The sequence below is a fragment of the Manis javanica genome, chromosome X (assembly GCF_040802235.1).
Source record: "Manis javanica isolate MJ-LG chromosome X, MJ_LKY, whole genome shotgun sequence".
Lineage (NCBI taxonomy): Eukaryota > Metazoa > Chordata > Mammalia > Pholidota > Manidae > Manis > Manis javanica.
The window spans coordinates 94,185,872-94,203,592 of NC_133174.1; positions in this window are offsets into that span (position 1 = coordinate 94,185,872).

A 17,721-nucleotide genomic window follows, 5' to 3' on the forward strand; every position below is an offset into this window, starting at 1 on the left:
CTTTACCTATCTGGAAGCCTGTATTTCTTTGTTTTGTTTGATTGCCATGGCTAGGACCTACAGTACTATGTTGAATAACAGTGGGGAGAGTGGGCATCCCTGTCTTCCCGATCTTAGAGGAACAGCTTGATGGCTGTGGGTTTGTCATATATGGCCTTTATTATGTTGAGGTACTTGCTCTCTATAACATTTTGTTGAGAATTTTTATAATGAACCGATGTTGAATTTTGTCAAATGCTTTTTCAGTGTCTATGAAGATGATCATATGGTTTTTGTCCTTCTTTTTGTTGATGTGGTGGATGATGTTGATGGATTTTCGAATGTTGTACCATCCTTGCATCCCTGAGATGAATCTCACTTGATCATGGTGTATGATCCTCTTAGTGTATTTTTGAATTCGGTTTGCTAATATTTGTTGAGTATTTTTGCATCTATGTTCATCAGGGATATTGGTCTGTAATTTTCTTTTTTGGCGGGTTTTTGCCTGGTTTTGGTATTAGAGTGATGCTGGCTTCATAGAATGAGTTTGAAAGTATTCCCTCCTCTTCTATTTTTTGGAATACTGTAAGAGAATGGGTATTATGTCTTCTCTATATGTCTGATAATATTCAGTGGTGAATCCATCTGGTCCAGGGTTTTCTTCTTGGGTAGTTTTTTGATTACTGATTCTATTTCGTTGCTGGTAATTGTTTAGATTTTCTGTTTCTTCCTTGGTCAGTCTTGGAAGGTTGTATTTTTCTGGGAAGTTGTCCATTTCTTCTATGTTTTCCAGCTTGTTAGCATATAGATTTTCATAGTACTCTCTAAAAATTTTTTGTATTTCTATGGGGTCAGTCATGATTTTTCCTTTCTCATTTCTGATTCTGTTGATGTCTGTAGATTCTCTTTTTCTCTGAATAAGTCTGGTTATGGGCTTATCTATTTTGTTTATTTTCTCAAAGAACCAGCTCTTGGTTTCACTGATTTTTTCTATTGTTTTATTCTTCTCAATTCTATTTATTTCTTCCCTGATCTTTATTATGTCCCTCCTTCTGCTGACTTTGGGAGTCATTTGTTCTACTTTTTCCAGTTTCAATAATGATGACTTTAGACTATTCATTTGGGATTGTTTTTCCTTCTTTAAATATGCCTGTATTACTGTATACTTTCATCTTAGAACCGCCTTCTCTGCGTCCCACAGAAGTTGGGGCTTTGTGCTGTTGTCATTTGTCTCCATATATTGCTTGATCTCTGTTTTAATTTGGTCATTGTCTCATTGACTATTTAGGAGCATGTCGTTAAATCTCCATGTGTTTGTGAGCCTTTTTGTTTTTTTGTACAATTTATTTGTAGTTTTATCCTTTTGTGGTCTGAGAAGTTGCTTGGTAGAATATCAATCTTTTTGAATTTATTGAGGTCTTTTTGTGGCCTAGTATGTGGTCTATTCTGGAAAATGTTCCATGTGCCCTTGAGAAGAATGTGTATCCTGCTGCTTTTGGGTGTAGAGTTCTGTAGATGTCTGTTAGGCCCAACTCTTCTAGAGTGTTGTTCAGTGCCTCTGTGTCCTTACTTATTTTCTGTCTGGTGGATCTGTCCTTTGGAGTGAGTGGTGTATTGAAGTCTTCTAGAACAAATGCATTGCATTCTAATTCCTCCTTTAATTCTGTTAGTATTTCACATATGTCACTGCTCCTGTATTGGGTACATATATACTTATAATGGTTATATCCTCTTGTTGGACTGACCCCTTTATCATTATGCAATGTCCTTCTTTATCTCTTGTTACTTTCTTTGTTTTGAAGTCTATTTTGTCTGATACAAGTACTACAACACCTGCTTTTTTCTCCCTATTGTTTGCATGAAATATCTTTTTCCATCCCTTGACTTTAAGTCTGTGCATGTCTTTGAGTTTGAGGTGAGTCTCTTGTAAGCAGCTTATAGATGGGTCTTGCTTTTTCATCGATTCTATTACTCTGTGTCTTTTGGTTGGTGCATTCATTCCATTTACATTTAGGGTGATTATTGAATACTATGTGCTTATTGTCACTGCAGGCTTTAGATTATCGGTTGCCAAAGGTTCAAGGGTAGGTTCTTTACTATCTGACCATCTAATTTAACTCACTTTTTAACCTATTATAAACACAGTCTGATGAATCTTTATTTCTCTCCCTTCTTATTCCTCCTCCTCCATTCTTTATATGTTAGGTGTTTTATTCTGTATTCTTTTGTGTTTCCTTTTACTGTTTTTGTGAATAGTTTAATTTTTTGCCTTTAGTTAGTATTTTGTCATCTGCTTTCTTTGTTGTGATTTTATTTTCTCTATTGCCATCTATTTAGCCTTAGGAGGGCTTCCATCTGGAGCAGTCCCTTTAAAATATCCTGTTGAGGTGGTTTGCCAGAGGCAAATTCCCTCAACTTTTGCTTGTCTTGGAATTGTTTAATCCCTCCATATTTAAATGATAATCGTGCTGGATAGAGTATTCTTGGTTCAAGGCCCTTCTGTTTCATTGCATTAAATATATCATGCCATTCTCTTCTTGTCTGTTAAGTTTCTCCTGAGATGTCTGATGATATTCTGGTGGGTTTTCCTTTGTAGGTGATCTTTTCTCTCTCTCTGGCTGCCTTTAATACTCTGTCCTTGTCTTTGATCTTTGCCATTTTAATTATTATATGTCTTCGTGTTGTCCTTCTTGGTTCCTTTGTGTTGGGAGATTTGTGAGCTTCCATGGTCTGAGAAACTATTTCCTCTCCCAGTTTTGGGAAGTTTTCAGAAATTATTTCTTCAAAGACTCTTTGTATCCCTTTTTCTCTCTCTTCTTCTTCTGATACCCTTATAATGTGGATATTGTTCCGTTTTGGCAGGTCACACAGTTCTCTTAATATTTTTTCATTCCTTGAGATCCTTTTTTCTCTCTCTGCCTCAGCTGCTCTGTATTCCTGTTCTCTGATTTCTTTTCCATTAATGGTCTCTTATACTTCATCCAGTCTGCTCTTAACTCCTTCCAGAGATTGTTTTATTTCTGTATTCTCCCTCCCAACTTGATTATTTAGCTCTTGCATATTTCTCTGCAGGTCCATCAGCATGGTTATGACCTTTATTTTGAATCCTTTTTCACGAAGATTGGTTATATCTGTCTCCCTCAGTCCTCTCTTGGGGTTTGTCTGGGTAATTCTGGACTGGACCAAATTATTCTGCCTTTTAATGGCAATAGAGGTAGTCATAGGCAGGTGGTATGTGTGTGATCTGGGAGAACAAAGTTCTTGCCTGCTTGCTGGTCACCCTGCCCCTCTTTACTGCCTATGTTACACGCACACTGGGAGCAGCCCTCAAGGTAGCCCAGAGCCCTGCAAGAATGGCACCCTTTGTGCCCTGCTCCGCTTCCTCTGCCTGCGCTGGGCAACTGCATGCCGGCAGTGGCCCCGGGTCTGGCCCAGGTGGTTGCGCACCAGACGGAGACTCTCGGTGGCTGCTGTGGGCACAGCTGCTCTCAGGCTGCTCTGCCACTGTAGTGGGGCCACGTTGGAGGGGGAATGAATGGCAGGGTGTTTATCACTGTGAGGGTCTTCACAGCTGTGCTGTCTCCTAGGGGGCTGGGATGCCCAAAGCTCCTCAGAATTCCCAGCCTGTTGGGTTGAGTGTGCTGGGACGATTCCATCCAGTTGTGAGGCCCCTGTCCCTTTAAGACTTTCAGAAAGTACTCGCTTTTCTTTTGTCCCAGGGGAGCTGGCTGCGGGGACCCGCTCGCAGATTTTACTGTTCCATTTCTCTAATATCCAGCACACCATGCACTGTGTGTCTGCACTCCCGGTGTGGATTACTAGGGCTGGTTGTTTAGCAGTCCTGGGCTCCCACTCCCTCGCAGCTCTGACTCCTTTCCTCCCACCAGGCAGCTGGGGTGGAGGGAGTGCTCGGGTCCCAATGGGTCACAGCTTGTATCTTACCCCCTTCATGAGATGCTGAGTTCTCACAGATGTAGATGTAGCCTGGCTGTTGTACTGTATCTTCTGGTCTCTCTTTTAGGAATAGTTTTATTTGTTATGTTTTCAAAAATATATATGGTTTTGGGAGGAGATTTCCACTGCCCTACTCACGCCATCATCTTGGCTCCTACCCCTCATCTTACTCATTTTGGTACCGACAACACATAACAGCAGGTTAAAAAAGTCAACACATTAATTATCCAGTCAGAAGCTTCAATTCTTGGCCCAATTCTGTCCCTGATTGAATACGTAGCCTTGAGCATGTAATTTCATTCTTGAGCAACTGAAACTTGCCACTTGAAAAGGAACACAGCAAGAGGATTACACCACAATTAACTGCTAAATTTCTTTTGTTTTTAGTTCATTTTTATTTTTATCAAATAAATACATGTACAAAATATAAAAATCCAATAGTGCAAAATAATTATTATTAAAAACTGCAGTCTGCCTTGCTCTTTCACATTCGCACTCCCAGAGGCATCTACCATCAATACTTTTGTTTTTTTCTTGTATTTGCTTCCATATTTCTGAATAATATAATTATGCTCTTATTTCTTTTTTAACAGCTTTATTGAAGTGTAATTCACATATCACAAAATTCACCTTAATGTGTACAATCCAGTGGTTTTTAGTATATTAACAGAGTCCTGTAAGCATCACCATTATCTAGTTCCAGGACATTTCATCAACTTAAGAAGAAACCCCATACATTAGTACATAATAGTATTCCAATTCCTTCCTCCCCCAAGCACCTGGCAAACATTGGTCTACTTTCTATCTCTATGGACTTGCTAATTCTAGACATTTCATATAGATGGAATCATACAATATATGGCCTTCTCTGTCCGGCTTCGTTCATGTAGCATAATGTTTTCAACGTCCATCCATGTTGTAGCATGCATCAGTAATTAACATTCATGTACATGTTTGTTTGCCTTTAAAATAAACTTTAAAAATAAATACCAGAATTTACAACTACAGAAATGATGCTTCTGCCTAAGTTTATTATGTAGATAACCTCAGAGCATGCTAATGATTATGTGCAAAGTTATTTAGCATTGTTTGAAAGTGTTGATTCCTTTTATGAAATTTTATACTCTAAATTTGTATTTATTTTGTGTCTGGTTTAAAGAAAATACAGGTGAAAATGTCACATTAAGTTTGTTATTTCTGCTGGAAGAAGGAAAGAATTTTTTTAATGTTTTAGAAAAAATATTTTTTCAGTTTTGTTGAGATATCATTGGCATACATCACTGTTTAAGGTGTACAGTATAATAGTTTGACATATATATTATGAAATGTTTACCTAAATAAGTTTAGTTAACACCCATCATCTCATACTGATTCAATAAAGAGAAAAGGTGAAAAAAGAAAATACATTTTATCCTTGTGATGAGAAGTCTTAGGATCTCCTTGTGATGAGAACTCTCTTAACAACTGTCATATGTATCATACAGCAGTGTTACTTTTTTGTGAATAAGTATGTTCTCAATTTTCTCGGGTATATATCTAGGAGTGGTACTTCTGGTTCATGTGGTAACTCTATGTTCAACTTTTTGAGAAACTGCCATACTGTTTTCCAAAGCAGCTCTGTCATTTGACAGTCCCATCATCTATAGTATACAAGGGTACCAACTTCTTCACATCCTCACCAACACTCGTCATTGCTTGTACTTGTTATTATAGCCATCTGAGAGGAAGTGGAACCTACTGTGGTTTTGATTTGCATTTACCTAATGGCTAATGATATTGAGTGTGTTTTCATGTGCTTATTGGCCATTTGTATATCTCCTTTGAAGAAATGTGTATTTAAACCCTTCACTCATTTTTAAATTGGGTTGGTTGTCATTTTACTGTTGAGTTGTAAGTTCTGTTTATTTTGGACATGAATCCCTTATCAGATGTATGACTTGCAAATGCTATTTCTTAAATTGGTAACTTTAGTCATTATATGTTGACTTTCTGATATGTTAATGCAGTAATTCTCCCTTAACATCATAATCCCCACTATCTATTGCCTGCCCCCAAATATAGCTTTACCACATATAATATGTATTTTAACAAGCATTCTGTGATTCTGTTGCTTAACTCTGAGGATCATTTGCACATTTGTCAGGTTAGGTTAAGCTTATGCTAGGATGGCTCCGAATCCCAAAACATCTGTGACTGACCACAAAGGTTTATTTCTCAAACTTCATGAGGATTTGGGATGGAGAAGTTGTGCTCCTAGTTTCCCAGAGATCCAGACTAATCATGATACCACTGCAACACAGGAAAAAAGCATATGAAGATGTCATACTCATGTTTCTACACCATGCTCTGAAGTGATATAAATCACTGCTGTTCACAACTCATTTTTTTCATAGTTATAGCTTTTTAAATTCTGGTTAAGCATAAGCTTAACCTAACCTGACAAGTGGAAAGGTGGACTCTGTCCACAGCCCACCAAAAGTAATGGCTCAGCTGCAAAAGAGAACCAGGCACTGGTGGGCAGAGTCTTGAGCTCCTAGGCACCATGGGACACCCACTTCATAAAGCAATTAGTTTCAAGACCAGGCGGCATAGCTGATCTATTTAATACAGAGAAAGAAACATAAAAACACAGAAAAAATGAGGAGACAGAGGAATATGTTCCAAACAAATGAATAAGATAAAACACCAGAAAAAGGGCTTAATAAAATGGAGATTAGTAACCTTCCTGATAAAGAATTCAAAGTAACAGTCAAAAAAGATGTTCAGTGAACTTAGGGGAAAGGAAATGATCTCAGCAAGAATGTCAAAAAAGAGATAAAAATATTAAAAAGGCCCATTCAGACCCATTCAGCTGAAGAATACAATAACAGAAACAAAAAATAAAATAGAGGGAAAAATAGCTGACTGAGAGAAGTAGAGGAAATAATCAATATTATGGAAGATAGAGAATAGCAGAGTAACCAAGCTGAGGAACAGAGAGAAAAAAAAAGTATTTCTAAAAATGAGAACATGGTAAGAGAGTTGTGTGACAACTCTAAATGGGCCAATATTCACACAATAAGGATCTCAGCAGGAGAAGAGAGAGACAAAGGGGTAGATAGTATATCTGAGTTAATAACAGCTGAAAACTTCCCAGATTTGGGGAAGGAAATAGACATCCAGGTCCTGGAAGTACAGAGAGCCCCTAACAAGATGAAATCCAGGAAGACAACACAAACACATATAGTAATTAAAATGACAAAGTTTAAAGATAAATAAAGAATCTTAAAAGCAGCAATGGAAAGGCAGACGTTACCAATAAAGGAAACTCCATAAGGCTTTTGGCAGATTTCTCAGCATAAATGTTACAAGTCAGAAAGGACTGGCATAAAATAATCAAAGCATTGCAAGGGAAGAATCTATAACCAAGAATTCTCTACCCAGCAAAGTTATCATTCAGAATTGAAAAAGAGATTAAAATTTCCCAGTTAAATGAAGGTTAAAAGACTTTACCACCACTAAACTGGCCTTAGAGGATATGTTAAATGGACTTCCTTAGATGGAAATATTCTTAAGTCTAAATATTTTTCATTAGTGAAAATAAACCTATAGGAAAGGTGGTAAACCAATCACAAAGCAATTCCACTCCTAGGAATTTACCCCAAGAATGCAGCAATGAGGTTTGAGAAAGACAGATGCACCCCTATGTTTATCGCAGCACTATTTACAATAGCCAAGAATTGGCAGCAACCTAAATGTCCATCAGTAGATGAATGGATAAAGAAGATGTGGTACATATACACAATGGAATACTAGTCAGCCATAAGAAGAGGGAAAATCCTACCATTTGCAGCAACATGGATGGAGCTGGAGGGTATTATGCTCAGTGAAATAAGCCAAGCAGAGAAAGAGAACTTCCAAATGATTTCACTCATCTGTGGAGTATAAAAACACAGGAAAAACTGAAGGAACAAAACAGCAGCAGAATCACAGAACCCAAGAATGGACTAACAGGTACCAAAGGGAAAGGGACTGGGGAGGATGGGTGGGTAGAGAGGGATAAGGGGGGGGAGAAGAAGGGGGGTATTAAGACTAGCATGCATGGGGGGGCGGGAGAAAGGGGAGGGCTGTACAACACAGAGAAGACAAGTAGTTATTCTACAACATTTTGCTATGCTGATGGACAGTGACTGTAAAGGGGTTTATAGGGGGGACCTGGTATAGGGAAGAGCCTAGTAAACATAATATTCGTCATGTAAGTGTAGATTAATGATAACAAAAGAGAAAAAAAAGAAAGAAAAGGGGGAGTACTACCTGATAGGATAAAACTAACTGTAAATCAACGATTAATGCATGCTTTAAATATCCATAATTTTGAGCACTTAAAGGGTGTCAGAAGATCGGCTATGGAGGTACATTTTTCTGATAATATTCCTTTCTCTTAAAAAAAAAAAAAAGCAGTTCCTGTGTGGTGACCTCCAATGAGTTCTACACAATGGTATAAAGGGCATATAAAAGTGTAGGCAAAGGGTCTGTTTGTGTTCATACAGCGGATCAAAGCCTAATTTGGCTACCCAGAAAATGAACTAAGATACGACCTGAAGAAGAACTTCCAACATCAGCACTCTCTGGAAGACTTATACCAGAAGATGATCAACAAAAATCCTCAACAAAGATCCAGGCGCTGCTACAGCTGTACGTGCACTCATCTCACCGGTTCCTGCACTTGCCATGAGAATGAAGAAGGAGATATCTAAGCTGGCTTGTGCATACAGTAAAACAACAAATTTGATTGGATCTATACTGTTGGAACTCAACCAAGAATTAGGAGAAGTGCAAGTTGTAGTGCTCCAAAATCTTACAACCACAGACTATCTACTGTTAAAAGAACATATGGGATATGAATAGTCCCCAGGAATGGGTTGTTTTAATTTGTCTGATTTCTCTCAGACTGTTCAAGTTCAGTTGTACAATATCCACCATATCATAGATAAGTTTTCATAAATGCCTAAGGTGCCTAACTGGTTTTCTTGGTTTCACTGGAAATGGCTGGTAATTATAGGTCTGCTTTTGTTATGTAACTGTACTCCTATTATGTTAATGTGTGAGCGCAATTTAATTAGTAGTTTAAAACCTATACATGCTGAAGTTACTCTACAAGAAGATATGTCAAAGAAATAATCAATCCTCCCATGTTTTCTTCCGTCTGCTACTTCTATAGCTTTTCTTCTTCCTTCCTAATTACAACTCTTAAATAGAATTTGTGCCTCATATCAAATTTACTGAGTATCATAATTCCTCCAAGTGGTAAAGATACCTCAAGACAAATGCTGGGCATAGAAGCCACAGGGAATAAATATGCAAAGAAATAAAAAGCTAACCTTTTCAAACAATATGGCTTCTCTCTCACTTACCAACTTTACATTTCCCTGTATGGCCCCGGAAGATGACTGGTTAGCCAGAGATGGGTAAGATTCCTCAAGGGAGGAACAACCTAAGACAGGCACAGTCGCAGGGGGGCCATCAGGTGAGAAATTGGGGATCAGCAGAGGTGAGGCTTAGAACCTCACCCCCCCTGTTCTGAGAGAAATCTTCTGCACCCATGGAGGTTTTATTGCCCCTGTCTAGCTTGGATTAACACATAGTCTTCAGGCCACACCTGATCATCTACATTTGCTCTCTTACAATACTAACCTATGTTTTCTACCTTTATCTTGCATCTACCTACCACTTCAGCATTTTATTAAAAATAATAATAATAAAGAGAGAAATGTGGTATCCACATATAAATCAAGTATAAAAATCAAACGAATATTCATATTTGAATTGATTGTTTATTGTTCATAATGCATGATCAAAACCGAAAGTTTCTGTGATGACTGCCCTTGTACTGTTCACCATGTAACTTATTCACTGTGTAAGAATTTGTTCTCCATGTAAGAACTTGTTCATTATGCTTCAGAAGATTGGAGACTCACAAAAACTAGGCTTGGCGTGGATTAATGATTGTGCATTGAGAATTGACTCCCCTATACAGAATTTTATTGTTGTTAACAACCATTTGAACAATAAATATGAGAGATGCCCTCTCAAAAATAAAAAATAAAAAAAGTACAGACTTCCAGTTGTAAAATAAATAAGTGACCAGGATGTAATTTATAGCATAAGGAATATAGTCAAAATATTGTAACAACTTTGTATGGTGATAGCTGGTAGCTAGAATTATCATGTATATAAATGTTGAATCACTGTGTTGTACACCTGAAACTAATGTAATACTGTGTGTCAACTACCGTTCAATAAAAAATAATTATCTACCAGAAAAAAAAAAGAATTTACCCTATGAAAACAAAATCCCTGATTTGAAAAGACAGATGGACCCCTATGTTTGTCACCACATTATTTACAATAGCCAAAATATGGAAAGTAAGTAAAGTGTCCAACAACAGATTAATGGATAAAGAATTGTGGTACATATACACAATGGAATATTATTCAGCCATAAAAACATCCTGCCTTTTGCAACAACATGGATGGACCTGTAGGGCATTATGCTAAGAGAAATAAACCAGATACCATATGATTTCACTTATTTGTAGAATCTAAAAACAAAACAAAACAAAACAAAATGAACAAAATATCAGTAGACTCCTACACTGTTGGTGGGAATGTAAATTGGTTCAACCATTGTGGAAAGTAATATGGAGGTTCCTCAGAAAACTAAAAACAGAAATACCATTTGACCCAGTAATTCCACTCCTAGGAATTTACCCAAAGGAAACAAAATCTCGGATTCAAAAAGACATATGCACGCCTATGTTTATCATTGCACTATTGTAATATCCAAGATATGGAAGCAACCTAAGTGTCCATCAATGGGTGGATAAAGACGATGTGGTACATATGCACAACGGAATATTATTCAGCCATAAAAAGAAAAGAACCCCCCCCATTATAAACAACATAGATGGATCTAGAAGGTATATTTCTCAGTGAAAAAAGCAGGTGGAGAAACACAAATACCAAATGATTTCACTTGTTTGTGGAGTATAAAAACAAAGCAAAATGGAAGGAATAAAATAGCAGTAGACTCATAGACACTGAGAAGGGTCTAGTGGTTACCAAGAGAGAGGAGTTGGGGCGGGGAGGGGGAAAAGGGGATAAGGGAGCACAATAATTCTCAATCACCATATAAGTTGGTCATGGGGATGATAGTAGAGCATGGCGAATAACTTAATGATTCTGTACCATCTTACTACATTGATAGATAGTGACCGTACTAGAGGGGGTGAGGATTTAATAATATGGATATCTGTTGAACCAATGTGTTGTATATTTGAAATCCATATAAGATTGTATATCAATGATACTTTAATAAAAAGGTAGCAGTAGACTTACAGATACTGAGAAATGACCGGTGGTTAACATGGGGGAGGAGTTGGGAGGGAGGGTCGGAAATGTGAGGGGGATTAAAGGGCACAAAAATTCTCAATCAAAATATAAGATAGTTACAGGGATGGTAGTATAGTATGGACAATATAGCCAGTGATTCTTTAACATCTTCCTATGTTGACAGATAGTAACTGCACTAGTGTGGTTGAGGATTTAATAATATGTGTAACTGCTGAACCACTGTGTTGTATACTTGAAACCAGTATAACATTGTATTTCAACCATACTGCAATAAAAAAAGATGCCCTGCATTAATAATCATCAAGGAAATGGAAATAAAAAATATAATGAGATATCATCACATACTAGTTAGAACAGACACTATCCAAAAACAAGAAATAGCAAGTGTTGACGAGGATGTGGAGAAAAGCAAACCCTTCTATGCTCTTTGTGGGAATGTAAATTTGTGAGGCCACTATGGAAAACAGTATGGAGTTTCCTCCAAAAAGTATTAATAGAAATACCATACAACCCAGTAATTCCAATCCTAGGAATTTACCTGAAGTAAACAAAATCTCTGATTTGAAAAGGTATATGCAATCCTATGCTTATTGCTTCATTATTTACAGTAACCAAGAAATGGAAGCAACCAAAGTATCCATCAAAGATGAATGGATAAACGTACATATATACAATGGAACATTATTCAGCCATAAAAAAGAAAGAAACCCTGCCATTTGTGACAACATGGATGGACCTAGAGGGTATTATGCTAATTAGCCAGGTAGAGAAGGACAAATATATGATTTCACTTTCATAGTGAATCTAAAATCAAAACAAAACAAAATGAACAAAACAGCAATAGACTCATAGACACTGAGATAATATTGGTGGTTACCATGGGGTAGGGTTTGGGGTGTGTGGGTGAAATAGGTGAAGGAGATAAAGAAGCACAAAATCTCAATCATAATATAAATTAGTCATGGGGATTCAAGTACATCATAGAGAATATAGTCAACAGTTCTGTAACCTCTATGTTGACAGATAGTAACTACACTAGTTGAGGTAAGCATTTAATAATGTAGATGATAACTGTTCAATCATTATGTTGTATACTTGAAACTAGTATAATATTGTATATCAACTATACTTCAGTTAAACTATACTTCAATTAAAAATGTATTTTTAAATGTCTTTTTTCCTTCTCCCTCAGTATCCTCCAATACCCAGGAAATGCTTTTGGGAATAAAGAGAGAAATGTTTCCCAGAAGAGGTCCCAACTCCTGTCCGCTGTAAACCACTAGAGCAAAGGAGTTTGTACATTTATGTGAACCAATGGGAACTTCAAATCAAGTGTTATATTTAAGATATAAAATGAACAACACAGTTTTTGGTTTCAGCTGTAAATAGCTGAAAAGAATGCCACTCACACAACAGGAAAAAATGTTGAATAAACTACAAAATAACAGATTTTCTTAAAACCATTACAGAACTGAGGTCACAGGGCAAAGCAATAATCCTGAAACCTAGACAGAGATTCATAGAGGGAGGAATAGGACCTAAGCATTTGCAAACCTGGGATAGACACCACCAATAACTATGTAAACCAGTAAGAAAACTTCACTAGAAACTGCTAATAAATTTCTGAAGTGGGGGCTAGATGAGTGTGAAGTCTCTGAGGGCCACAGACACAAAAGGGCTTGCATTCTCTTTCAGGCTTTACTCCAGAACCCCAGTATTTGTTTCCAGGGAAAATCAGGGAGAATCTGAGAAAGCTTTACCCATAGTTCCAGCAAAGAGAGGAAGAGAGTAGTCACTGCTGAAATTGCAATTAGACCTATCTCCCCTAGTAAACAAATGACAATCTGCAAGGACAACAAATCCCACATCCTTAAGCCACTAGTGGAAACCCACTGCACCTAGACAAAAGGAAACAGAAAAACAAAAAGCTCTATGAGGGGAGGGTACAGGTATGGGTGCTAGGCTCAGCATTGTATCCAGAGTAGAGGCATGAGCACACGTGAAGATCATACCACCAAGTTTCACAGTGTTTGCATAAGATGAAAACCTGATCAAAACATCAGAGAATGCCTGTTCTTCTCCTCTCCTCAACATGACACTAACAAATATTGAGTGAAAATAACAGTGGAGGACAGCAAGGAACAGATTCTTTCTGGAGAGCAACACAAAGGGAAATTACAAAGTCAAGTGGAGAGACTCAGAGCCAAATGGGAAGAAAACATCAAACTCAGCCTAACTTGTAATTAGATTAAAGCCAACCTCCACAGTAAAAGTTTTGTAGGAAAGATATGCCCATCTCCAGTCTTAGACTCTATTTAGCTCAGTAATTACTGTCTTACACAAGTCCAGTTTTCAAGTAATAATTATGAGAAATACAAAAAGACAAGAAAGTAAAACATTTTCAAGGGGTAAAGCAATAATCAGAATCAGAATCAGATATGACATAGGTCTTAAAACCACTGGGATTTTTAAAAACTATGCTTGGTGTTCTGTATCTGGCATGGTAACATGAGGAACTCTGAGGATCCACTCCCTAGTGAAATTGTTGAAAGTTACTTTTAAAAATGTAGCCATTTATATTATTTGGTAATGGTCCTAAGGGCATACAGCAAATGAAGAAACATTTCTTTAAGAAAATCTACTGAAACAATAAGAACAATGAGAACCTGTGGCATTTAAACCAATATTGTCTCCTATTCCTTCACAGCTCAGCATGTTGGGAACTCCACTCCTGAAGGGTACATCCAATAACACAAATCTTCTTCTCCCTCCAGCTCACATCTGGAGCGGCACAGTATCTTCCCAGGACAGACAGAACTTCTCTTCTTGCTTTGAGGTACCTGTTGCTCAGGCTATGCTCTTTGTGAGTACAGCTGAAAGGTGGGGTTTCCCTTCTGTCCCTGCCCCCATTCATCAGAAGGAGGCTCTATCTCCAGCAGTCTGCTAAGAATACTGGGAATACTGGGGCCCCAAATGCCTGGGAGAAGGAAGCCGAGAAGACATGAAGGTACTGCTCATACCCAGTCAAATATATAGCATATAAAGCAACAGTGTCACTCAGAAAGAACTGTGTCACTGTCACCACCCCTACCTCTAGAGCCTTGTATCAGAGATTTTTCCCAGTGGGAGAGGCAGGCTTTAACATAGAGAGCTCCAAATGTCTTTCCAAAGGAACTGACTTCATTTGTCACACAATGTGGAAAAACTGAAGGCTAAAGACACCATAAAAAAATGGAGGTTGTGGTGAAAATCAATTAAGAGAAGGTCATCCTAAGATATGGAAGAAGATAAGGATATCCACTCTCACCACTGTTCAGCATTGTTCGAGACATTTTAGCCAGAACAATTAGGCAAGAAATTGAAATAGGATGCATCCAGATGGGAAAGGAAGAAGAAAAAACACCTTTATTTAGAGATGACATGATCTTGTATATAGAATGATAAGGAATACACTTACTGAATTATTAAAACTAAAATGTGACTTCAGCAATGTTGTAAGATACAAGATCAATATACCAAAACCAGTTGTATTTGTAAACAGGATTAGTGAGCAAACCAAAAACAAAATTAAGAAAACAATTCCATTTACAACAGCATCAAAAAGAATAAAATGCTTAGATAGAAATGTAAAAGGAGCGCAAAATTTATAATCCAGAAATTACAAAGAATTGTTGAAAGAAATTTAAGATCTAAGTAAAAGGAGAGGCAACCCATGTTTATGAATTGGAAGAGTTAATATTACGATGATAATATACCCCACTGATTTACAGATTCAACACAACCACTATCAGAACTCTAGCTGGATATTTTTAGAATTTAGCAAGCTGATTCTAAAATTCATATGTAATTTCAAAGAATCCCAAATATCCAAACCAGTCTTTAGTAAAAAAAAAAAACTTGAAGGAATCAAATTTGTGATTTCAAAACTTACCTCAAAGCAATAGTAATCAAGACAATGTGTTTCTGGTATAATGGCGAACATATAGATAAATGGAGTAGAATTTAAAGTCTAGAAATAAACCCACAGTTCTATTGTCAATTGATTCCTTGACAAGACCATTTAATGGGGAAATAGTAGTAGTCTCTCTCAACAAATTGTGCTGAAACAACTGGACAACCACATACAAGATTTATGCTGGGTCCTTTCCCTGCACTATACTCAACACAGATGTTCTACAACTGGAGAATGTATAAAGAAACCATGGAACAGCTGTAGAATGTAATACTGCTCAGTACTTAAAAGGAGCAAACTTCTGCTTCATGCAATAGCATGTATACCTCTCAAATGTATTTTGCTTAGTGAAAGAACCCAAACTCAAAAGTGTATGTCATGTGAGTCCATTTATATGACATTATATAGAGACTAATCTATAGGGATACAAAAAAGGCTTCAGGAGTGGGCATAGGGAGTAGTTGACTACCAAGTGTCCACACAAGGTAAATTTTAGAGTGATAGAAGTCTTCCGTATGGTACAGTGGTGTCAATTTCACAGAAAGGGAAAGGGCAACTTTTGCTCTACATCAATTAAAAACTATATAAATCAGGATATAGGGGAGCCTTAAATGGAAGACACACTGTGGCAAATGAATCTCACTGTTACAGATGTATGACATAACCTCACTGAAAAGGGTGTAGAAAAAAGAGCTGACCTAAGTTACTTTGGAAAACAGTGCTTTGACTGATATTACAAGGCTCAAGACAAAAAGAACTGTACATAAATACGGTGTTCTGGTTGGGAATTTGTTTCTCACAAGGGTACGTGATAGAAATCCTGAAACTACTTTAATTATACACTAGGGTTAAATAAATAAGTAAATCATACATAAAGAGAACCAGGTTTCTCACTGTCAGAGATAGAAGTTAAAAATAACAGGAAAGAAAGCTAAATGGACACATGTGATAATGGATCAGAGTCACATGTACCAGTATGAATTTAGGCACGTGTGCACATACACATACACACATATAGAGAAATAGATACAGATAGACACGATAAATGAATGTAGATCTGTGTGTAAATACAGTTTAGTATATATCCATGTATCTCCTTGCTATAACAGCTGAGAAGTCCTAGAAGCAATGACACTCTAGTAGCAACCAGAACACTCTGCACTCAGATCATGATTACTAAACATGATTATCCAATAAATGTACCTAAGACTCCCTGGAGAAATGGCTGATTATGGGGCAGGGAAAAGGAAAATACAAGGTGAACCTGGAATGTCTTGCAGTACCAGAAAGCAAGGAAGCAGAAAAAGAATGAGGTTATGCCAACCCAAAAGAGCTCCCACTGGCCAACCCTGGAACAATTTGGGCAAACAACCAAATAATGATCATATTGGGTTATAACCTCAAAGATTTAAAAATCCATGAGTCATACTGATAGAAATGAGTAATTGTATCAATAAATAAATGGGGGGAGGGAGAAATCTTCCTTACAGAAAAATTTGAAATATTAAATATAGAAGGAAATGAGGGATATAAAAAATTTCCACCAGAATATCTCAGTCATAATTGCTGCAGGCACAATCCACAGAATATTTGCAGTCTCAAATTGTCTAACCCCAAATATTTGTTAATTACTCTGGTTGTTTTCAAACATATATCCATAGATTGTTTGATACTCCTCCCTCCAGGAGGTACAGCCCAATTCCTCTCCTCTTTAATATGGGCTAGATTTAGTAACTTGTTTCTAACAAATGGAGCATAAAAAGGGAAAAATTGTAACTTTAAAAATGAAGAAACCCTGCAAACATTGCCTTAATCAAATAATCAGAGATAGTATCACCAGTGATCAGTCATATTGATATCATGTAACCCTGACATTGTTTTGAAAAGAGCACTTAATCTCTGTGGTATTCTTCCTCCAATCAATAACCCCAAACTAATTATAAGAAAAATTCAGACAAACCCAAACTGAGGAATATCTCACAAAATACCCCACTCTTCAAAGTTTTCCAAGTCATGAAAAACAAGGAAAGACAAGAAACTGTCAGAGTACACTGAAGTAACATGTTCACTAAAGGTAACACCGTACCCTGGATTGAGTCCTAGAACAGAAAAGGGGCATTGGTAGGAAATCTGGAGAAATCTGAATAAATTCTGTAATTTAGTTGATGGCATTATACAAATATTAATTTCTTTGCTTTTATAAATATACCATAGTTATTAGGCAAAGCTGGTTATAGGGTATACACAAATTCTTTGTATTATCTTTAAAACACTTTAGAACTGACATTATTTCAAAACAAGTTTAAAAAATAAACCAGATTGAGTTTCAAGAACCTGAAATAAAATTCTAAATGGATGAAAGTGACTGAATAGTTGAGGAAACAAACCACAATATTATTAAATGAATTTGTTATTCAAGGAGAAAGGGAAGATTCAACAGACCA